At 47.4% G+C, this 24458-nt stretch overlaps 1 protein-coding gene across 1 annotated transcript in view; it reads right to left on the reverse strand.

The window, feature by feature from the left end:
* Inpp5a (inositol polyphosphate-5-phosphatase A) overlaps nt 1-24458 on the reverse strand; it is a 181229-nt gene that overhangs the window by 95199 nt on the left and 61572 nt on the right. The window lies entirely within an intron of this gene.

Genomic DNA, 24458 nt, shown 5'->3' on the forward strand with positions numbered 1-24458 from the left:
ACAAGTTCTTAACAGATTCTATGAGTTGCCACCTTTATGCGGCCAAATGTTTATTTCTAGCCTCTTTCATATTTCCTTAGCAAAGATTCAGAATTTCTAAGGACCCTTTTCAACAACCTAGAGGCCCTTTCTCTAATTATAAAAAAAAGTAGTACTATGCTATGGACAGGAGAACATCAAGAAAGTTTTCAACCCAAGTCACAACCTCAGCACATCATTAACACTGCTGTGCATACCTATTAATTGAGTCCAGCCAATCATGTGTGTGACAGCATGTTCTTATGTGCATGCATCATACATGCATGCAGAATTGGGTGTCAGCTTAAGTTAGTGTGAGAGCATTGCCTGTGTGCTGTCATGTGTGCATGCATGTATGTGCGCACTATGCATGGGCTCATTCTTAATTCAGGATCTCCAAGGCTGGCTTCTAAGCTCATTCCCATACCCATACTGTCTGAAGCACCAGGTATGCACATCTTGTGTGATCTGTAGCCCTAAAAGCTGTTGCCCCATTGTCTAATTTATAGCAGCGGAGGAGTCTGGCATATGGCAGAAACACAGCCATGGTCTCAAGGGCATTGAGTGAGTGGCACAGCCTGAGCTTGTCTACAACCCACAACCTTACTTCTGTCCAACTATTACTGTTCCTAGTTTTCCAAAACATTGCTTAAGTTACCAGCAAACTTTGCTTGGCATGGGCAGACAGCACGGGAAGACCAACCATCTCCTAGGCAATAAGGTGGTGAGGCACTTGGTTCTGTTCTCCTGGAGCACAGGGAGGGCAGATGACTGATGGGAGGCTGGGCTCTAGCAGACACTGAAGAGCTGTTACAGGGAAAGAAGGGCCTCTGGGAAGGGCTAGATGTAGGACCAGAGGAGAAAACACTAAGTTGAGGTTACTATGACCACAGGGCCAAGGTGATAGCGGGGAAACTCACAGGCAGGGCTGGAAGCCAGTGTACCTAGAGCCAGTCAGAGGCGGGGGAGAGTCCCCAACAGTCACAATTTTCATTTTATAAACAGAGTTACATAACCAGTCTCTGTGGGTCTTCAAATCTGGCTGTCTTCATCTAACTTCCAAGTAGCATTTCCCCTTTTCCCTGAGATTTTATTGTTTAAGCAAATAGTCTTTTGTAGCACAAAGCTCCAGATTTGAATGACTAGAACTCAAGGGTCAACTGTGATCCTACTTATCTCCCAAAGAGAAGGACCTAAGACCAACAGCTACATGAGGACCCAGCTATGCAGCGTGGAGGAGGGAGCTGCAGGCTAGCAAGAAAAACACCTGCATAATGGCCAGGCAGGGCATGGCACCAGGCATACTGACCCCTCTTCCAGACACCAGGGGCACTCCTCAGAAGTCAGACTTGGCCGGAAACTCCAGAAGGAAATATGACCTCACCAGGGCAGAGAACAAGGTAAATCAGACCATGCTGTGGTCCCAAGATAACTGGGTTTAAAGTAGGTATCACCTGGAAGAGGACTAGTGCTCGTCGTCCATGTGCAGGACAATGGGATCCACGGCCAGATCTAGGCTCAGGGGAAAGGTCCATGAGAAAGGTCTGTGGGATGGATGCAGACAGTGCTCCCCCTGGCGCTGGTGCTGGCTATAACTTTGGTTTACTCTCAGCCGGGCTCATTACTGCTATGGTCCTGTGACTATGCTGACACCTGTTGTGGATGGTTTTCATCCTCTTTGCTGGCTTTCAATTCATAGCTGTTTGTCAGATGTCGCTCTTTTCAACCAGGGACTTCAGTGGAGCACAGTGTGTGTATCTGAATGTGAGGCATAGCAGAGAGCTCACCAGCTTCACCCAGAGAGAGCCTTAACCCTGTCCTGACTGCCTCAGAAAAGCAAACCCCAAACACCCTTGAAGTCTCGGAGTCCCGAATATTTGACCTAGAGGCACAGGACACAGAACCTGAAGCCTCCAAGGGTGACAAGGACAACACTAGAAGGGTAGCTGGCTGGCTAGCAGAGGTCAAAGGGTGCTTAGCCTTGTCATGTTTGTGTGTTTCTTATACAGTACCAGTGAAGACTTTGAAAGGAACAGAGGGGTGATAAGAAGGTGTACAGGAACTGTCAGATGAAGTCCGACCTGACCGGGCTGTCCAGGACAGACTTCCCAATCTCACTGTATGTTCACAAGTCCCGCATCTGCTAGCTGTGGGTTATGTGGCACAGGCTTGGACTGCTTTGCTACTTCAGGAACCAGGCTGTCCAGGACAGACTTCCCAATCTCACTGTATGTTCACAAGTCCCGCATCTGCTAGCTGTGGGTTATGTGGCACAGGCTTGGATTGCTTTGCTACTTCAGGAACATGAGTCCAATGAGTGACACACTATGCCCAAGGACAGCACCAAGAGCTTTGCCCAAGTCCCTGCACATCAGTGACTCCATCTTGCCCTGGATTCTACTCTTCATCGCTGAAGTCTGTCCCCACACTGGGCTCATAGTTTAGAGATCACCTCATGACTACCACTGTGTATCTTGGAGCCCATTTCTGTCCTGCCTAAGTTGCTTCTATAAGTTAAGGATGAGGCTTCCCCCAAAGGTGGTAGGAAGGAGTCATGAGGAAGGGCTGTGGGTCCCCACCACCTGGCAGGGTTCCTTTGCCTCATTCATGCCTGGACACATTGACTTGGGTCTCAATCTGTGTGGGACTTGGGGATATGGACTCCACAAGGACAATTATAACATGTCCACCAGAGCCAAGGAAACAATGGCACTGCTGTCTCCTGAGATCCCAACAGCCTGTGTGACTGGAGTACAAATGAGGAGTGGTCACTCCAGAGGGGCAGGCCGGGATCCCACCTGGCCACAGAAGCAGCACCAGAGGCATGGCTGGGTAGCTATTTCTTGTAGGTTCCACACAGTGGTGTCAACTGGACCGCTCTGGTAACAGTGCATGCTTCTCTCATAGGAACGCACACACCTAGGACCTGTCTAGTAGCACTCAAACAGAAATCTCATTCAGAACTACATCCTGGTGCTCTTCCATTGTGCCTGTTCTCCTCACAGACTGATATCTGGGAGTGTTTTGCAGGTCTGCCTGTTCTCCTCACAGACTTGCATCTGGGGGATTTGCTGCTGGTGTGCACTTTCTCTTTATGGAGCATGTTTTAAGAGTGAGTAGCACGCTTACTTTCATAATAGATTCTTCGGCAGGCCAACATCACACATCCATTATTAAGAAAGCCCTTCCAGGGGCTCTGGGATTTTCAAGCTCTATGAAGTAAGCTGAAATCCACTTTTTTAAAAATATTTATTTATTCTATATATGTCAGTACACTGTCACTGTCTTTGGACAGACCAGAAGAGGGCATTGGATCCCATTACAGATGGTTGTGAGCCACCATGTGGTTGCTGGGAATTGAACTCAGGTCCTTTGGAAGAGCAGTCAGTGCTCTTAACCACTGAGCCATCTCTCCAGCCCTGAAATCCACTTTTGCTCAGCTTTCATGATGCATGTCCTCAGCCCCCCACTCCCTCCTCTATGTCCTCTTCTCTTGCTTCTTCAGCAACAGTTTCCTTAGGTTGGAGGAATGTTTTAGTTGCATGACAACCTATCTGCCATGTGATGCATGAGTCCCCTTGGGTAAAAAAATAGATGATTAATGAAAACATCACGTGGCATAGAGTTGTAACTGGAATACAAAGGAGGAGGGGGAGATCAGAGCAGAAAAGGCCACTTTAAATAACTACAACTAAAAGTCGTCTTAGTTTGCTGAGATGCAGTCTCTAGAAAGTCAACAGGTTCCTGGCAAGCTAAGCCAGAGAAAACCAACTATCACCAAACCTATGAGAACCAGAGCCTAGAAAAGCCATATGTCCATCTAGAGAAAAGTAATGGAACACAGACAGCAAAGACACTCCAGGTCCTCCGATGTCGTTCAGGGAACAGATTCCCATACTGACAAGAATGCAAAATAAACACATTTTCAAAGAAGAAGGAAGTTCAGAAAAACCCCTTCTACAGACCTGCTCTGTCCTAAGCAAGCACCAGAGACATATGTTTGCAAGAGGCCACTAGGATCCTTGGAATGGAGGAAAAGTCTGGGTAAGCAGAAAGATGGCTTCTAGCTGTTTTGGATACATAGCTTCCAGGGTAGCTGAATCCATAAATTTTAAATTTTGTACCCCCAAATTTCTCTCTCTCTCTCTCTCTCTCTCTCTCTCTCTCTCTCTCTCTCTCTCTCTCTCTCTCTCATTAAACACAAGCTACACACGCACACCATGAAGCCATGATGTGTGTATTTATACATAAGCAGAATAACCTACATCTCAACCTCATTGTGACTGAAGATGACACAGCACCACCCTGGATCAGGGCTTCTGGATAAGCAAAAGGTTAGGTCAGGAAATGGAGCCCCCAAGATTCTGGAGAAGATTCCAAGATATGGGCTCTAGGGAGATCTCAGGGGTCTGCAACTTAAAGTAGATCGGCACAAAAGAGAATCATCTGCGACAAGGTTCCTGAGAAGAAAATAAAACACAGAGAAGCTACCCCGGGACAGAGGGGAGTAAAGCACAAGGGAGGAGATGCTCAAAAAGGAGTTCGAGAAGTCAAGAATCATGATGTTCAAGAAGAAGCAACCAGAAAATAAGTCACAACCAGCCAGGGTACCTGACTTAACAACTGACAGGAGAAGGCGCCAGCACACCAGGAGTCTCATGAACTACCAACAACTGACAGGAGAGGGCGCCAGCACACCAGGAGTCTCATGAACTACCAACAACTGACAGGAGAGGCGCCAGCACACCAGGAGTCTCATGAACTACCAACAACTGACAGGAGAGGGCGCCAGCACACCAGGAGTCTCATGAACTACCAACAACTGACAGGAGAGGGCGCCAGCACACCAGGAGTCTCACGAACTACCACAACAGCCACCAGCAAACAGCAAGTTCTAGGAGTCCCTGGCATGCTGTGAGGGTTAAAAGTCCTGCATACAGAGGAGCCTCTGCAAATAGCCATGCAGCAGAGTAAGCTATGTTCACTGTGACTGCAGAGCCAGAACCTCTGCAAGGAGAAATGAAGAGCCAAACAGGAAGCATTTGAGGAGATGAGGACTGCAGTGCTCACAGAATAGAGTAATGGCAGAAAGAACAAATCACAAAGGGCACCAGGAAAGAGCGAGCAAGGAGCCTCAGCAAAGTGGAAGTGGGAAGTGGCAGCAAACAGGAAGCAGAGGAAGGACTGAGGGCCAACAGGGAGAAGGATGCAGAGCTGAAGGACAGAGCAGAGCAGCACTGACCACCAGCACAGGACACAAGGTTTGAATTTACCCAGGAACAGGCTCCTACAGCACCCGAAACAGAAACTCCAAAGCATCAACTCCAAGATTCACAGGCCTCCAGAGCAAAAGACCTACACATAATAACAGCAAAGGCCCACCCTGGGGTTGGACTCTGTAAAAGCAACGTCCAACAAAGGCAGCCATAGAAACACCTTCAGAAACATCTCAAGGAGATAAACGTACTATCCACTGAGGGTACTAGCAAGCCAGCTTCTCAAGAGAAAAGTGGCATGTCTGTCCCAACACTGTTCTGAGGCATCTAGGTGATCCAGGTAGGAGCTATCTGTTTAGGCCCTGCTAGCCACTTGTGTCTGTCAAACAGTTGAGCTTTTCAGGGAGAACACAAACCAGCTACAGGCTGTGCCCCATTTCCCAAAACAAATTTGACTAATAAGGGTGCCGATCCCGGGCTTGATCCACTGATAGTGCCACAGACACAATATACACTATATATAACTCTTCACAACCACAAGGTTTCCACACAGATAGGGGAGCAGTTTTACCTCTACCATCATGTACCCAATCTGATGCTGACATCGGTGGCAAGCCACATGTAGGACAGTGGTCTCCAAGAGTATGATGGAACTGAAAACCCTCCCATCTCATATGGCACGGGGTTTGTGTCTGTGGTGATGCCAACTCATAACCACTGTTTCACAAATGACTGCTCCTGGTTTGTGTGCTCAGTGTGCGTATCTTCAGAGATAGTGCTCTACTCCTCCTTACTAAAAGGAAGGCTTCTCTAAAACGGCCTGCCACAGTGCAGCAGCAGCCTCCTCCATCTCTAACCATAGCCCCTTACTACGTCCAAGGGCCACACTGAATGCCTGCCTTGGCCAGCAAAGTCTATGAGTTCACTCTGGATGCTTGCCTAGCAAGAGTATCTCATGACATGCTTCTCAGAATGAGCCCCTGCTGTTATCCAACACATGACTGTGTATCACAAAACTAGGGCAACCATTCAAAATGCCAGTAAAAAGGCAAACATCTAAAACATAAATCAGAACAGAATGCAAAACCCAAAACAAAGCAGGAATGAGAAACAAAGAACAAAAAGCAGAGAGTGCATGCAGCAAGTTAGCATGAAGGGCAGACCAGACTCAGCCGCACTGCTGCTCACAATGGCAAGTCTGGACCTGCTTTGAATGATGTGGCTGTGTAAAAGGAAGCAGTTCTTTGAGACTGTCCCCAGAACCAAACACACAGAGACAGTCACCAGCCTCACCAGATGGCCCTGGAGTCAGCCTGGACAGCAGTGGAAAGTGGTAAGTACAGGGAAGCCTCCAGTGTGTTGCCAGCCAAGGCCCCACATTGGGAAGGCACAGGTTTGAAGCAGTTATACAGAAGTTATACAAAGAAAGACCCACCTCAAGGGGGCAGAGTCAATACTGATGCCAGAAAAGGCCTCAGAAGATGAAACTCAAAGCCATCAGAGAGGAAGACAGAAAAATTGCCTGGGGGAAGGGACAACACCACAAAGCACCCTGGGCAAACATAACAGAAAAAGAGAGAAACGGAACCACAATCACTGAAGAAGCTTACCATCTATCCTCAGCAACACATTTACTCAAGGGCAGACTCATAGTCATGGTACACACATGTACACACACTCACACAAGCACATACTCTCATGAATACAAACACAACCAGGACACAGGATAGCAAAACTGCAAGCCAAAACCTATGGCGTCACAGATTCTATGACATCTCAGTGTCTACAGGATGTGAGCTCATTAGATGTGTTCTCCAAGAGAAGCCTTCTGGCCATAAACCGAGTCTCAATGAATCTTAAAGGATGGAAGTCACAGAAGCTGTCCTCTAATCACAGAACGAGCGCTGTAAGAAAAGCATATACTATCAGAGTCTTGTTTATATAAACAAACAAACACTACAGATGCTGCCTCATCATAAATCAAGCCAGCTGCATGGTGGCCGCAGAGGACAGAAGGGATGACAGGCCCCAGACCTTTCATGTGTAACACAGTCAGTCATCTTGGTCATATTGAGGGACTCATGGTGCAGACCAGTATCAGAACCCCTTATTAAATATTCCAACTACACGAAGTGAACCATTTGTCAAGAATGTCCCAACAAAGTCACAAAAATTTGAATTTCTACCAGCAGAGCAAACGACTCTAACCATGGCCTGTAAGGAACTGTGAGGCCCTGAGTCATGGCTGATGTTCACTAGGACTCGGTGTTGCCCTTCAAGTGCAATGACAAAGGGGCGCCCTGCTTGTTCTTTGCAGACGACCACAAGAACACTTGAGGATAACTCACCCCACAGTCCGGTTTGCTTGAAGATAATGGGAGTGGAGGAGCTGGTGGAAACTTACAAGTCTGCCGGCTGCAAAGCTGCCTTGGTACTTAGAGCACAGGCCACTCTTCAGAAGACCTGACTTTGGTTTCCAGCACCTACATGTGGCTCTTAACCACCCAGAGCTGTAGTTCTAGGGGATCTGGCACACTCTTATGGCCTCTGGGGGCACTAGGCATGCATGAGGTACACGAATGTAGGCAAAACGCTCCTGCACATAAAATAAAATAAATCTAAAAACCCCCACAAATCTGCCAAGCTCAGCTTGGGTGTGGAACTAGCCTGGAATTCGTGCCTCTGTCCTCTACTTCCACAGACTGGAAGCTGATCAGGCAAATGTATTGAAAGGCAGAGAGACCCGAAGCTTACACTCCCTTCGGCCAGTGATCACAGTCCAGTGTTTCTCAACCCCTTTGGGTTTCAAAAGACCCTCTCACAAGAGTTGCCAAACACTATCAGAAAAGACAGTTGCTTACAATTCATAACCATAGCAAAATTACAGTTACAAAGTAGCAACAAAAATAATTTTATGGATGAGGTCACCATAACATGAGGAACTGTATTATTAGAGTCACAGCATTAGAAAGGTTGAGAATCACCACCATAGTCCCTTCTGGAATACTGGAATGGCCTTCTTTAATGGTTTTTACCACCTTGAAGTGTCATAGTGAGCGTGCCTGGACCATGGGAAATTCTGATCTCCTATAGTGTCTCTGTTCTCTCCTTGTTTGCTGATGAGAATGCAGGTTCCTTACAACTGTCCTATTGTGCAGCTCAACCTGGAACCTGTGTCCTGCTCCCATCCATGGCAGTGAGGAGCTACGCTCAGACCATGTGAATACATGTTATACCCACTTGTCTGCAAGGCTGGCACAAAGGCCAGCTCACATGCTCCAGTGAGAGCACACTTAGCCACTGTATGAGGAGGTCAAAGAAGCTCATGGAAGAGGATGGTTTTTAGTGACAAGCTGTTAGAAACTTCTGAATAACATTTTCTAAAAAGCATTTCTTTTACAAGGGAGTGAAGCCATTCAGTCGTTTTTAAGGCACATATAAACACTACTCTGAGAAAGTAGAAAGTCTCAGGGGCACAGAAATAGGACAGTGCCACTCTCTATGGGAAAATGGGGAGAAGGCCAGCACCAGGGGTTCTGAGGAAGCTGACCAAGTAACACTTTGGCAGCAATGTCATGTGACAGTGTAGGCTCATAGCATACTGCTGGTTTCTGAAGCGTCCCAGGAATCACTGCCTAGGGGACATAAGTCTCCTCAGTGGTCAAATGAGACCACTTGACTTCAACTCACCATTCAGGCAATGGCAGCCTGGGGAAGGGTGGTTTACAGAAGCTACCCATTCCCTGGGGCTAATGCCTCTAGCACCCCAATACTCACCAACACCCCATGGATGGAGACACCAGTAACTCACTGCCATGCTGCAGCAATTCCAGACTCACAGCACAGGCAGGTCAACCAGGGCCACAGGCAGAGACAGTGCCACACAGTCATTAAGGAGAGATGAGCCCGGGGCAATCATGATCTTCAGTCTCACTGTTACTTACTTCATTATGTCACTTACTTCATATGATTTGACTCTTAATAACAGCAGCATCGAATGTCTGGCCCGCAAGCTCCTGAGCACTTCGTCGGCTCCAGCGAGCTTGCTAGCCAGCTGTAGCTGCCCATTTAGCAAAGGGTGGGGTCAGCAGAGGAAAAGCAAGGCTATCCAGGAATCACACAGGACTATGATTCTTGCTTTGCCACCTGCTTCAGAGGGTCCGGGCCTCAGCTGAGGGTCTGTAGTGGGACTGCCTTCTTTAGACAAATGTTGTAAGGTATTAATGAGGATGTAGATACCAAGTCCCCAGCACAGGAGGACAAGTGACACTGGTTTGGAATCAGCATTCATGCCAAAGGTTGCATCAGCGGCAAGCAAGATATCACCATCATGGGCCCAGGCTGCCCTACTCAGGACCACAGAGGTTAGAGACGTCATGTAATGTCCATAGCAGCTATAAGACAACGGCCTGGCTCCTGCACTGATCTTAACTGGCCTCCTGATGAGCCAGGGCAGGCAACCTAGTTGGCTTGAGAGCAGCACGGTCAGTTTTCTCGGTGAAGCCAGTGGAACTCATGGGTTGCCTGGCAGCAGGATGTCTGGAGGACTGAGTGTAAAGCCAGCTGCTATCAGATGTCACATCATGGCACCGCTGGTGGGAAGTGTACTGGGAAATAAACTCCAGCCCTCCACCAGGAGTGGCTGTGGACTGCATGGAATTCCATTCAGTATTGCCCTTGCTTGACAACAGAACTGACAGGGCTCTCCAGGACAAAAGGAGCCACCTCTGACTTAAAAATAACACAGCTGGTGCAGAGGTTCTAGTGCCATTTCCATGAGCTATGGTCTTCAAGGAAAGCTCAAAAGATACATTAACTAATGTTTAATATTACGTGTATTAAAATATTTTGGAAAAGAGTGAACTAGACATTGTGGCCAGAAAGAGCACAGGGGCTTACATACACTGTACAACCCCTGCAGGTTGGTACGCAGCCTCCCACCGTTAAGTCCCTTCTCTGTGTGGGACACTGTGCAGATGCCTGCGTACAGGGCCAGACTCAGCTCCCAGGAAGCCACTGTGAGCCTATGGTCATCGACCCTGTACACTGCCAAGAGCAGAGTTAAAAATAGCAAGAGCCAGGCCTTGTTAGGTAGGTCTCCAAAGCGGAGCATTAGTGACCTAACAAGGAGTCCTACAGGCAGGCTACACCAGAGGAGCACAGCCTCCAGGATCAGCGGTAGGGACAAAAGAGCTCTCGGGCCTGCCACCAATGCAGGCTCTAAACGCCCATGCTCTTGGGCTCAGGTGTGGGCTCTCAACCTCCCATGGCTGGGCGACAGGCACCCCCATCCTTGGCTGATGGTTCTCTAGTTCGCAATGCACTATTTGTGGCTCCTATAGGCCTCATTAAATGACCTCTCACAAGTCCATGCCTAGGACAGAGGGCCAGCTTGGGGGTAGGGGACAGGGGCTCACTGCTCTGCACAGGGCACTGTAAATTCCCCTGACCCCATGGGCAGGCAATGTCGCTGGCCTAAGAGCACAGCCAAACTGGTGAGGTCAGTGGCTCTTGCTGTGTTCCTCCCTTGTAGGCAAAACTACTAGCAGCTCCTCTGGGAACTTAAGAGAAGCCTACAGCCTGTGAAGAGTGACAGTTGTGGAACTAGGTCCTGTCTTTGGACCCTACACTTGAGGAATTCTAAGCCATGCAGACTGATTCTTTTCATTTAATAAGTCTGTGCCTCCAACTAAGGTCAGAGCAAATTCAAACTGTAAGGCCTCCACTAGTTTTCCTGGCTTTCCAGCAGGGCCGTAGCCTTGTAGAAACAGCCAGAAAAGCTGTGGCACCGTTGAACACCTCTCTCCGGAAGCTGCCTACCACACAGAATCTCACCGAGTCCCTCTTCACTCTGGCCACTTAGAGTTCACTGGTGTTTACTGTGGGGCACACAGTAGAGAGGGGGCCATATGTGAAGTCCAGAGCCTCTGAGGTTCCCAAAGCCCCTGTCAGCGCTCCTTGAGCTGTAACAAATGAAGGCATTTTCTCAGTTGATAACTCCAGCATGTGTCAAGTTGACACAAAACCACACAGCGCAGTCCTCATGGCCCAACCAACTTTCTTTTCCTTTAAGTGTCTTGCTCCATCCATTTTCCTCTGGCATGACAAATGACACACAGCCCAGCTGGAGAGGAAGGCCTGCAGTTACTGGGTCTCCAGCCTCCCTTTGTTCCACCCTCCTCTTCAAGCCCTGCTTCCCAGACCGTGGCCCAACTCTGAGAATGTCCAGCAGCCTTTCCCCAGCGCCACAGATCCTCAGTCCTGCAACTCCTCGCTCCACATGGTCCTGCTCGCCTCTTCTCCCAGATCTTGTCATTGGCAAGTATGGCTTTGGGGGCTGCAGTGACAGGACTCGGATCCTGACAATACTCAGCCATGTGGCTGCAGGCATATCTCATAGCCTCGTAGAGCCTCAATCTTCTTATCTTTAAACCTGGGTATGAAGAATGGCTCGATCTCTGCGCACAACCTTGAACCCCAGGGGCACCCACAATGATGTAGCTCAGGGCCACCCCCAACCCCTCAGCATTATGGCCCAGGGGGACCTAGCACACTGCAATCCAAGGACACCGGAGCACTGCAGCCCAGGAGCACCCAGCATGCCAGTCAGGTGATGCCATTACTGATTTAGGGAATGGGAGACATAAGACAAAGACATAAGAAACATGAGACCTGTCATATGAAGGTGACAGCACTGGTACCCAGTATTTTTTTTTTAAAGAATCCTTTGTCTGAAGCTCTTCTTACAGACAAGTATCTTTACAGGGTAATGATTATATGACTGAGTAGCAGCCCAGCCCTTGATGGCAGACACCTGTGTTAGCCTGGTGCTAAGCTGCTGGACCACTGATTTGGATCAGCAAATGTCCCTAAACATCTGAAGATCTGTTTCTGGAGACCTACTGAAGAATGTGCCCTATTGGAGGACTCTACTATAAACCTGCCACACGCCTTCCCACAGAGACCCTGCTGCATGGTTTTATGTCAGCTTGGCACAGCTGAAGTCATCTGAGAGAAGGGAGCCTCCGTTAAGAAAAAGCCTCAGATCAGGCTGTGGGCAAGCTTGTAGTACAATTTCTTAATTCATGATATTTGGGGAAGAGCTCAATTATGGATGGTGTCACTCGTAGGCTGGTGGTCCCGGGTTTTATAAGACAGCAAGGTCAAGCAAGCCAGAGGAGCCTAAGTAAGCAGCATCCCTCCTGGCCTCTGCATCAGCTCCTGGCTTCCAGGTTTCTGCCCTGTTTGAGCTCCTGTCCTGACTTCCTTTAATAATGCGCTACATGTGGAAGTGTGAGTCGAATAACCCCTTTCCTCCACAACTTGCTTTTGTCGTGGTGTTTCAGCACAGCGATAGAAACCCTAACCAAGACGTACTGACCACAGCGGTCCCTCATGCGCTTCATGCTGCTGTGACAGCAACTTCATCAATATGACTCTCAGGTAAAAAGCAGAAAAGGCAAGCTTAGACTCCAAGGAGAAGGGCACATCTGAGACACTCAGCAGACAGTCACCTTCCCTGGTGTCTGGCAGGCAGCACAAAACACATAAAGTAGTTTATTACTAACTACACTGATCATGCACAATAACAGATTAGAATCACAGGGTTAAATCAACATTAAAATAATCTCATGCACTCAGAGGGCAGAGTCAGGTAGATCTCTGTGAGTTCAAGCCAGCCTGGTCTATGTGGCTGGTTTGAGGCCAGGTACACAGTAAGATCCTGCCTCAACAAGGACAACAACAGCAATCACTCCATTCGTTTCTCTCCACCTTATAAACTGTGGTCCTGGAAAACTTGAAAGTGTGTAAAATTCCTACCTGCTGTTTCAGTGGGCAGGAGACAGGCCTTGGCCTCCAATCAGCCAGGAGCTAATGTGTCTCCTTTCTTCAGAAATGAGATTCTGAGAGGGGTTGTTATTGGTCCAGTGTGTGCTCAGTCTGTCTTTCAGAGCCCAAGGGGACTCACTAGCTCAGTAGACAGACCCAGACCCTTTCCTCTGTGAGCCCTTCAACTACCAAGAGCTCAGGACAGCCTGCTCCACGCAGAGCACAAAGCTACAGTTCACTCCACAGCCCCGGCATCCCAGAGCAAAGGAGTAGCTGAGAAGGCCAGGTCAGGGCTGCCCTGCCCTGGGGTGCACAGCCCCTTGTCTGTGTCCTAGCAGCACTGAGTCAGAAGGACTCACAAGTAGTCCCTTTCTTTTTGATAACTCCTTTAATCCTCACTCTAATGAGTGGGTGCCATCACCCCAGGATAGGAGTTACTGGCAGGTCGGGTCACAAAGCAAGGACCGGCTACAGTGAGAATGGAACCCTTTCTGTCAGACTCCTGAGCCTGCATTGGGCTTTGCAGCTATACTCCGAAGCCTCTTCCTGATGGGTACAAAAGAGTCTGTGCCCTACTCTGTGCCAGCAGACCACTTAAAACTAGAAACATGGCCTTGCCCTGCAGGATCATTCCCCTCACAGAAGACATGCCTGACAGATATGCTTTCAGGATTTTCTGCTAAAGATAAATTTCCAGAAAAGTATTCATCCAAACTTGGGTTCCCTTTACAAAGGGTATATTTATGATTGCTGATCAGAGCCAAGCAAGATGGTGGCACTTGTAGTCCTGGCTACTCAGGAGGCTGAGTTGGTAATGCTTGAGTTCACAAGTTCAAGACCAACCTATGCAATAAAGTAAGATCCCAAATAAAAAAGAACTGTCAATCAGAACCATGTGCCATGAACATAATTGTCAAGGATGGCAACAGAACTAAATCTCTATCTTCAAATCAGATAGACCCATGGTCACCCCCAACTCTTCTCCATGCTTGGACAGGTCACATGCAACCAAGGGGGCCATGCTAGCAGGGGTACCTCTCATGCTGCTAGCTCCCTTGAACATGATTTCCATCCCAACCCACAGCATGTCCATTGTGAACCATCAGGATTGGGCTTGCCCCCAGAAGAAGGGCCAAGTTCTCCAAGGTCGTTGGGACCTCCACTGTCACCTTCTACCCCATTTGCCTAAACTGTCTGTGTGTTCTGCTTTCAACACCGCTCAGAATGGAAGATGCTTCTCTGCCAGGCCATTATTTCTATAAGGAACACAACACTTAGTGAGTCAGCCAACAGGGGACACCTGTATCCTTTGGAGGCATGACACTCAACACCTCAATTATGCTGACCCCAGTTTCCCCCACAAAGCACCCAGGTTGACACCTCAGGACAGGTGGAAAGTCAGCATTAGTTTCCAGCCTTGGTTCCCCCAAGAGCCACCCAGCAGCATAGAGAGCCCTTACAACCCTGTCTTGGTTAGCTTCTCAGCTGAACAAAATGCTGGAGAAAGGGCAACCTAAACACACTCACAGTTCTGAAGACAGAAGCACAAGATCGAGATGCCAGTCCATTTGGGGTCGGTGAGGCCCGTGCCTCTGCCCAAGACCTCTGCTATGTCTTCACGTGTACAAAGCAGACCCTCCCTGCTGTCCCTTGTTTACATGGGCACTCATCCCAAGACCTCGTCTAAGCCTCGTCACCCCCCATAGGTCCCACCACTGGCACCATCATAAGGAAAGGTTGAATTTCAAGGAGCAGAATCACAGTGAAGACCATGAATGTCTGGATCCCACAGCAAGTATGATTATGTAAAGGATCTAAAACACAGACCAACAAAACAGGAGCGGCTCCTGGGCCTGGCAGGCTCAGATGCTTCTCTCCAGGTGTGCCTGCCTGTGTGCTGCTCTCTCCTGTAGGTGCTACCACAATGCCTTCCCAGAGTCAGGGAGCAATGGATCTCCTACTGATAGGTCATGATGCCCTCACCTGGCTACATTCTTACATCCTCTGGCACACATTTCTGGAGCAGACTGAGAGGAACAGATGTCCATAGAGAATGGCACACAAATGCCCAGGTAGCTCTGGTCAGAGGAAACCCAGTCGCCACCAATGGGCAAATCATATGTCACACATATAGCTACAGAAGAAGAAGTAGTACCTATAAAGTGACATGTGATGCCTCCAAGTCTTGAGAGGTAAAAGGAAGACAGAGTCCAGCAATGGGCATTCTGGAACCTCAGGCTACCCCAGGGAAGCAGGCAGGATAGCCACACCCTGGATCTAGAGACACAAGGTGTCAATGTGCAAAACCATACCAACAAGCACTTCAAGTTAAAGCACTTGGGCCCAACGAGGTCTAATATACAGCAGGCCTCTTCACTCCCTGGCAGTCGCCCGGGCAGCAGGAAGACCCAAGGGGCTCCTGGACTACCCTCAAGATTGGTATCACCAACTCCAGAACCCCTGCTCTAAGCCAGAGACCTTTGCCTCGTGCCTGTATGGCTCTTGACAAGGCACTTCTGTAACCTCAGCCAAAGACAATCTGAGAGCAAAGGAGGCTAACTTTAGCATATACATAGGCGCATGCTGTGCCACAGCCTGCACATGGCACCCTGAACCAGCTGCATCCAGATCAGACCCCAGTGACAAGATTGTTCCCAGGGCCTTCCTTCTCTATCCTCTCCCACTGCCCCTGACCAATAGGCTCCTCTTGTACTTCACAGAAGACCACAGCACTGGCTTCCCTCACCTCTGCCTGTGGTACACTCTGAAAATGTATTGCCTCCTACTCTAGACCAGGCTCTGACCCAGAACTTCAGAGTGATCCCTGCCTCTGTGGAATGACGCTAGGTTATGTGGTATGTTTTAAAGACTGGGGAAGCTATGCCTGGTAGTACAGGCCTATAACCCCAGATACTGGGGAGCCCAAAGCCTGCCTCGCCATACAGCCTGGGTAATTTAGTAGGACGCACCTCAAACTTTGATAATGATGATGATGACAACAATGATGATGAAGAAGAAGAGTGGGAGAGGGAAGATTTTTAAAGAGAAAGGGGGGATGGGAATGGGCTATAGCTCAGTGGTAGAACACACACCTCACATATGTGAAGCTTGAGATTTAATTCCCATATATAAAATGAAGGGAGGACAAAGAGGGCACAGGGAGCTGGACACAGGGAAGGGAGTTTCTGTGGGGCCTTAAAGATGAGCTGAGGCCCCCAGTTTTTCCCCGGGCTGCTCTGTGAAGACTATAAAGAAAGGGAGGTAGAGGAAGAAGCAGAAGGCCAGTGCCTCTAACCAGGATGAGGGGGTGATAACATGAATGGAGTGGCGAGGCTGGGGTAATAGAACTCAGATGACACAAGGACCCTGAGAGTGAAAAAGGATGGGAGGAACACGGACTCCACAACTGAAGATAAAAGTGAGGGTGAAGGGCTGCATCAGCACAGGAGACTGCAGAACCAGCCAGCAATGGTGTGAGATGTGACACCCATGAGATGCCAGGGGTCAAGAGACCTAAGGGGCACTAGGTCACTCCAGAAGCTGGAAACAGGGTTGGGAAGAAAAGGAAAGATGCAAACAGCGTAACAATCCAGGGAGCCCCAAGCATCCTCAGAGAATTTCAAAAGGAGTGAGGACATCAAAATATACAAAGGCAGCCTGCATCCTGGGCACTGTGGCATGCTGGCAACGGAGGGGCACCTGAGGGACAGAGGAGTATGGAGTGCACCAGTATGAAGCTAACCTCAGTCTGGACATCTATTTGGAATCCCCCTCCCCAGTGGACTCCTCAAAGAACCCAAGCAGCCCAGCAGGGTGGCATTTCTACTCTAGTGCTATCACTCGTCACAGCGCCTGACAGGCATGTCACATGCTCCGAGCCTGGCTTCTATCAAAGGCATGGATTACAAACAGAGCAACTGTACATATTTGCATCAAGCCTCAGCATAAACATGTCCTTGTGTCAGCTAGGTAAACAGCAGCAGGCCCTTCCTAAGAACTACATAGTACTGCGAATCAAAGAATTAAACCCAATAGATCCATACATTAGCCCTCAGGTTCAATAGCTTCCCATCAGCTGATAACCACACCAAAACACATGAGCTTTTGAGAATAATTCGTTCCTAAACCATACCTCCCCACCTCTGATTTCTTTTCATCTTTTAACGCTGTTTTCATGAAGAACTGTTCCCAATTATGATGGAAGTCTAACTTCGGGGGTTTTCTTTCTTGAATATATTTTTAATATTATATGTAAGAAATATTTACCTGCCAGGCATGATGGTGCACAACTTTAATCCCAGCACTCAGGAGGCAGGTGGATTTCTGAGTTCCAAGCCAGCCTTGTCTACAGAGCGTTCCAGGACAAGTCAGGACTATACAGAGAAACCCTGTCTCAAAAAAACAAAAAGAAAAACAGAAAAAAGAAAGAAAGAAAGAAAGAAAGAAAGAAAGAAGGAAGGAAGGAAGGAAGGAAGGAAGGAAGGAAGGAAGGAAGGAAAGAAAGAAAGAAAGAAAGAAAGAAAGAAAGAAAGAAAGAAAGAAAGAAAGAAAGAAAAGGAAATCTTTATCTAGCCCAGGATGGCAAAGGTCTTCTTTAAAAACTTCCTTCTAGAAGCTTCATGAGCCTAAGTTTTGCATTTGCTCTAGGGCCTGAGTGGGGTCAGTCTCTGTATGCAGCCTCGAGCGAGGACTGACATTTAGCTCTATGACTCATGGTGAGTCTACGTCAGTCACAGTACAAAGTGTGCACTTTACAGGTGCGTTCACACCTGCCTGAGCAGCTGCCATGGTGCACACGGGCCAGGCCACGGCTCTAAAACCTGAATTCTGCATTGCTACTGCTCACCCGTTCACATCTCGGGGCTCCTCTCCATCTCTGCCGTCGTGCCCATCTGTACCTCCACGGCTATCAACATGTCTGACTACTGCAGCTTTATCATACTTCCTGAAACCAGAACAGAGCCCTCAAAGCTTGTTTTGCTTCAAACTGTTTGGCTCTTATAGTTCCTTTCCTTGTCTATATATTTTTAGAACCATATTTTAACTTGTAGAAAAAAATGCTGCTGAGAAACTTTTTTGAGACAGGGTCTCATTATGCAGTCCAGGCTGTTCTCAAACTCATGATCCTCCTGCCTCAGCTACCCAAGTAAAGAGATTACAGGCATGCACTACATACCTGTCTTCTGCTGAGATTTTTATCACAACTACATTAGATTAGTAGTATGTCAGATGATGGAGAATTAACACTGACAGAATTCACACCTTCTAGTCCACAAATGTAGTGTCTCTCGAGTTCTTCATAGTCTTTATTCTTGCATTGATGTTACATAGCTTTTCAGTAGATAGATAGATAGATAGATAGATAGATAGATAGATAGATAGATAGAATATTTATTATAATATATATATATATATATATTGAGGCTTGGATCTGATTGCCCCTAGGGATGAGGGAATCCTCACATACATCAAGTGATGCTATGTAACATTGCCCCCCAAGTTATCCCTGATTGGTCAATAAAAATGCTAGCTGGACAGAACAGAGGTAGGCAGAGCTTCAGTTCCCAGGCTTGGAGTCTGAAGCTCCACGAGGGAGTAGAAGGTAAAAAAGAGAGAAGACACCATTGAGTAAGTGGATCGTGAGAACATAGCCATGAGGGCTGGCTAGTCAGAGTAAAAACAGCCCAGGAGAAACATGGCAAGTTATAACTCGGGGTTATTCACAGGGAAGTAGACACTAAGAGCTTACAGGACAGATATCTGCCCAGCTCCAGTGCTTTAAGGCTATTATAAATACAAAGGTTGTGTCTTTTATCTGGGAACTAAATGATCAAAGGCGGGGTAGAAACCCTTGATTAATTTTAACTACAACATATATTGACATTACATTAGATTTTACCCAGGTATTTCATTTTAGAATGCTAATGCTTTCCCTAAAACTAAATTTATATTTGTTTGTAGCTAATGAAAACATGTTTTCACACAGGTCTTGAGGGTTGAAAACTAAATACATTCAGTTAGTGGCAGAGCAGCCAGTCTATGAATCTTCATGATTTTCCAGGCAGTCAGCAATGTCTCCTGCCAGCACAGGGTTTGTTCCTTCTCTGATTTCATCCCTTGCCGCACTGCAGTGCATGGCCCTTCAACACCATGAGAAGAGCAACAGCACCCCCTTGCTCCGGCCTTCAAGTAACAGGTCGTGCTGTCACCATTAGTAGATACACGTGAACTGGGGGAAGGGGGGTGGCAATGCTCCCCACAGCTCTGCACACGTTGGTTTCTATGCATTCTATGTTTTCTACCTATCTGCCATGTAGTTTGAGACAAGGTCTCACTATGTATGTAGCCTTTGGCTGGCCTGAACTCACTGTACATCAAGCTAACCTCAAACCCATTGAGACTCATCGGCCTCTGCCTCGCAAGCACATGGATTAAAGGTATGCACCACCACACCTGGCTGTTTTCTCCTTTGCCGAAGATTTTTAATCAAATGCACTACAGAATTATTTTTCTTTATCTATTGAGACAAATACAGTTTTTCTTCTTCAGTCAACATAGTAAATGATAGTCACTGATGCTCAAATGTTAAGCCAGCTTTGAATTTCTAAGTCTTTATACATTAACCACTATATAAACACTTGACTCTCTACATCCATGGTTCTACAAACACGGATTCAATCAACCACAGACTGAAAATACCTGGGGAAAAACTGCCTCTAGACTGTGGATAAACAGACATTTTTCTTGCTGCTATTCTCTAAACAATACAATAACTACTTACACAGTGTCTACATTGTGTTAGATATTAAGTGTGTGGAAAGATATATACGAATTCTATGCAATATTGGGCTACTTCATAGAGGGGACCTGAGCATCTACTGATTATTTGGGTATCTGTAGGATGTATCAGAACCCATCTCCCCACAGATATGGAGGACAAAATGTATCATCCCTATGCATATGTGAGAATGTTCATATAATGTTATAGCTTTGTTTTTCTCAGTTTTTTAAATAGAATAACTTCCTACTAACTATATGACAATTTCATACATGTACGCAATGCATCTTGATCATATGCTCCCCCAACTCTCCCTCCACTGCCTCCAGGCATCCCCCAAAGTCCCCTCCCTGTTTCATGTCTTTTTGCTTACTAATCCACAGAGTCTAATTAGCCTGTTGGAGTGTTGATGGATCTCACTGACTGGGTCTTGTGTAACCAGTCATAGCTGCAGTTGATGGGCACTATGGCCATGCCAGCCCCTAAGACAGTATCTCCCAGCACTCCTCCCCACTGTCCAGTTCTTACAGTCTTTCTGACCCTCTTCTGTGACATTTGCTGATCCCTGGGGGTGAAAAATGATGATGTCCCAGGTAGGGCTGAGCGCTCACTGGACACAGTCTCACCACTCTGACCAGCTACAGCTCAGCAGTAACTGCTGACCATTGCAGAGAGAAACTTCTCATGCTAGTGCCGAGGGTATCAGATTACAAGACATCGTTTTGATGTACGGAACCTTTAAGGACTGTTGTGCTTGTCTTCAGGGTGGATACTGAGATGTGTTTTTCTTTTTCTTTCTTCTTTGGGGGGTACTCAATGGGTTATATTTGTAATATGTGTGTATATACAAATACATATATTACACAATAATAATCACTGAAAGACAAAGGCATGACTTTAAGGGAGTGTAGTGAGGGGACAATGGAAGGGCTTAGAGGGAGAAAGGGAAGGGAAATTTTAATCTCAAAAATAAAATAGCTGGAGAGATGGCTCAGTGGTTAAGAGCACCAACTGCTCTTCCAGAGGTCCTGAGTTCAAATCCCAGCAACCACATCGTGGCTCACAACCATCTGTAATGAGGTCTGATGCCCTCTTCTGGCTTGCAGGTATACATGCAGGCAGAAAGCTGTATAATAAAGCTGTATACATAATAAATAAACAAATATTTTTATAAAATAAAATAAAGAATATGAACACATTTCCAATAGGTGTGAGAAACTTTTCTTGGGAAAATGGAACACACGCCTGTCTATTCACCGCAGACGGAGAGCACTTAACAACCAGAAGTATGGATACTACCAAATCCAACTTGGTGACACAATGAGGTTTTAGGAACTTATGTAAAGAACATGGGTGAAGGGTTACTCATAGGAGCAGAAGTGACTTAAAGACAGATGCATCACCAAAGAGATGTCTTTTTCTTATCATGTAATGTCTGTCTACTTTGGGTGCCAGGATAATTAGTGTTCATGCCACAGGCTGAGTTGGGAAGCATCAACTGTGACTCAGTTTTCTTGGAAAGTTCCTGTAACACTGTTACTGCCTCTTGCTGAAATGTTGGACAGAACTCACCAGGGAAGCCATCTGGACCTGGAGGGTTTGGGAGAAATATATGAGCAAAATTTTAATCTAATGAGTACAGGGCCAAACTCATTTACTATGGGGCCACATTCATTTACTGCCTCTAGAGTAAACACTGATATGATGTTTTTCCAAGAATTTGCTCATTTCGTATAAAACTTCAGATCTGCTGGCATAAAGGTGACATTGCTATTCCCTGTATCGTCTTACTTCCTATAGGATTTAAGTGTAACATCCCATTCTGTATTCTGACACTTTTCATTTCCTCTTCCATCTTCAGAAGCTAGGTGCAAAGAACAAAGTGAAGCAGAATAACAAAAGAAACAGCAAAATCAATGAAAAGGGAAAGTGGGCAACAGTCAGTGAGCACAGTGAGCACAGCCTCCACAGGCAGTGAGCACAGCCACAGGCAGTGAGCACAGGCAGTGAGCACAGCCCCCCCACACGCAGTGAGCACAGCCTCCACAGGCAGGGAGCACAGCCCCCACAGGCAGGGAGCACAGCCTCCACAGGCAGTGAGCACAGCCTCCACAGGCAGTGAGCACAGCCTCCACAGGCAGTCAGCACAGCCTCCACATGCAGTGAGCACAGCCCCCACACGCAGGGAGCACAGCTCTACAGCAGCTCCTTCAGAGTGGCCGACACCAGCAACCCTGAGTCACCCTAACAGTCAGTTTTTCTTATTTCAGGCCATGCTCTCCCATCTTCACCTGCTGAGTAGTTTGTGACTGGCTATCACACTCTCTTTAACAGAGTCGGTTGTTGGATGCTGCTTTGGAAATTCTCTTATTACAAGCTAAGTGGGCAGACTGCTCCCCTCGCCTGCTCCTCCCACAGGGACCACTCTTCAAGGTTGTGTGCTGTCTAGTGCTTGAAGCCAGGTGTGTACATAAACTGGCAACTGTTCTTCAGTGTTAGCTGGACACAGATATATGACTTATCACATGGATCTTAAAACGCCTATAAGGAAAGACCATGCAAGACTTGCGAGGGCAAAGGCTTAGCATCTGTTTAGACACCTCTTGTAATCTCACCTTCGCTGTCTGTAAGCTGTTTTACAAGTCTGTACATTTAAAGCTATAGCAGTGCCCACAGCCCATGATCACAGAAAGGCCTGCTGCAGGATGCAGGAAGGATGTTCATGATGACTGTCCTGCTATAAATATTGGCCACCTTCACATATATTAAGCTAGTTAACTTCAGAGCTGCCAAGGGAAGAACCTGTGTACCCTGGCAGAACGCAGCAGAGAAAGTATTTCTTCAAGCTTTTTTGAACTTCCCCTTGCCTTCACACACACACACACACACACACACACACACACACACACACACACACACCATCCCCTCCCTTCTTTATGCTAGTCAGGCAGATGCTTAGGCACACCAACACACAAGGCAAGAGGCCTGTTTTCTTGAAAGCACAACACTAAAGTATACTACCTTTGTCAATGACAAGGTTGAAGCTAATTTTCTAGCTGCCCCACCTGCAAGGCTGAAAGAATCAAAATCAACACAAGCCTGGCAGGGGCTCCTTCTAACCTCTCAAGTCTCAGTCTCTGCTGGAGGCTGTCTACAACTACACCACAGAAAAGGCTCCTCACTCTCACCATGATGCATGGATACTCAAGAGAGGGAGGGCAGTGTGTGTCCTGTTCCTGCTGCTGTCTCCCAGATGCATGAAGTTCATATGAATGAATGGTGAATGAATGAATGAATGAATGAATGAAATGAAAGAATGAATGAAAAAATGAATGAGTGGGCTGAGGCAATGGCTCTGAAATTTCCTGCAGAGCATACATGAGGCACTATAATTGCACATGACTTGCTAAAATACATAGGAGAGGCTTCCTTCTCCCCAATTGTCGTCCTCAGCATACATTTGGAGCACAAATTGCAAGCTCATTCCCGCTTTCTTCCCACCAAGGGTGAGGAGCAAGGCCTGACCTAATTATAAGAGCCTTGCTGAACAGCCAGTGCAGAGTAAGGGAAAACATGCAAGACCAGCAAGACCCCTAAGATCAGAACTGAGGGCCACCTTGGAAGGCAGGTACCCAGAAGACATTAATCAGACAGACACAGTGCAAGCCAGACCAAGCTCCGGTCACACAGCTTCTGTACTGGCTTTCTCCGGTGAGAATCCCCCAAAACAAAGCTCATAGGCACCATCTCTATGCTCTCAAGTCTAGCTCCCAATTCACAGTTATGGCTTTGTATGGTGGGCACTCTGGAGCACGGCCAACCAATAAGTACTATCCTCACGTACCCAGGCCTAGCTCCCACCTGCTTTTGTCACTGCTAGAGAAGAACTTTCAGTCATAGCTTCCATGCTCACACACGATGTCCTGCCCTGGCCTTACAGGAGTCTATCACTTTACTACTTCATTCCTCCATCTATCTCTAAGAAACCAGGAGTCAGACGGCCAGATGAGCCAGCTGGGACCCCTGCATCTTCCACCCAATTAAATGCCCAGGGCTGGCATAGATGGCCATTTTCCACAAGCCAATCCCTACGCCCAGACAGCAAGACCAAGACTCTTCTGCAGGGGAGGCAAGCTCAGGCAGGATCCTCCTTCACATACATATAATGTCAGCTATACAGGACCCCAGCAAATATGGGACTAGAGTTCCAGGAAAGCCCTCCATGCTGTCCCTCATGTCTCTCCCATACCCCAAGCCATTTCCTCTCTCAATCTCACCAAAGAATGCTGGGAACTCTGCTCCTTGTATAGAGATACATAGGGCAATCCCAGATATGACTCTCCCTGCATCAATCACTCCTAGAACTGGTTTACAATCCAGTAAACCATTCTCTACTGTGGCCATTGGCCCATACCAAGGTCCAATCAGCCCCATGGTTTAACCTAAGAACATGCACGTACCATCCAGGGACTATGAGAACAAGAGGAATACATGCCCAACACCTGTGATTATCCACACAAACACATGAGCTCATTAAATAATCTCAAGACCACATCATACCATCCCCACCTGGAAGCCTAGGAGACAGGTTCATGGCGCCCAGGCCCTGGACCCAA

The sequence above is a fragment of the Rattus rattus genome, chromosome 2 (genome assembly GCF_011064425.1).
Source record: "Rattus rattus isolate New Zealand chromosome 2, Rrattus_CSIRO_v1, whole genome shotgun sequence".
Classification (NCBI taxonomy): Eukaryota; Metazoa; Chordata; class Mammalia; order Rodentia; family Muridae; genus Rattus; species Rattus rattus.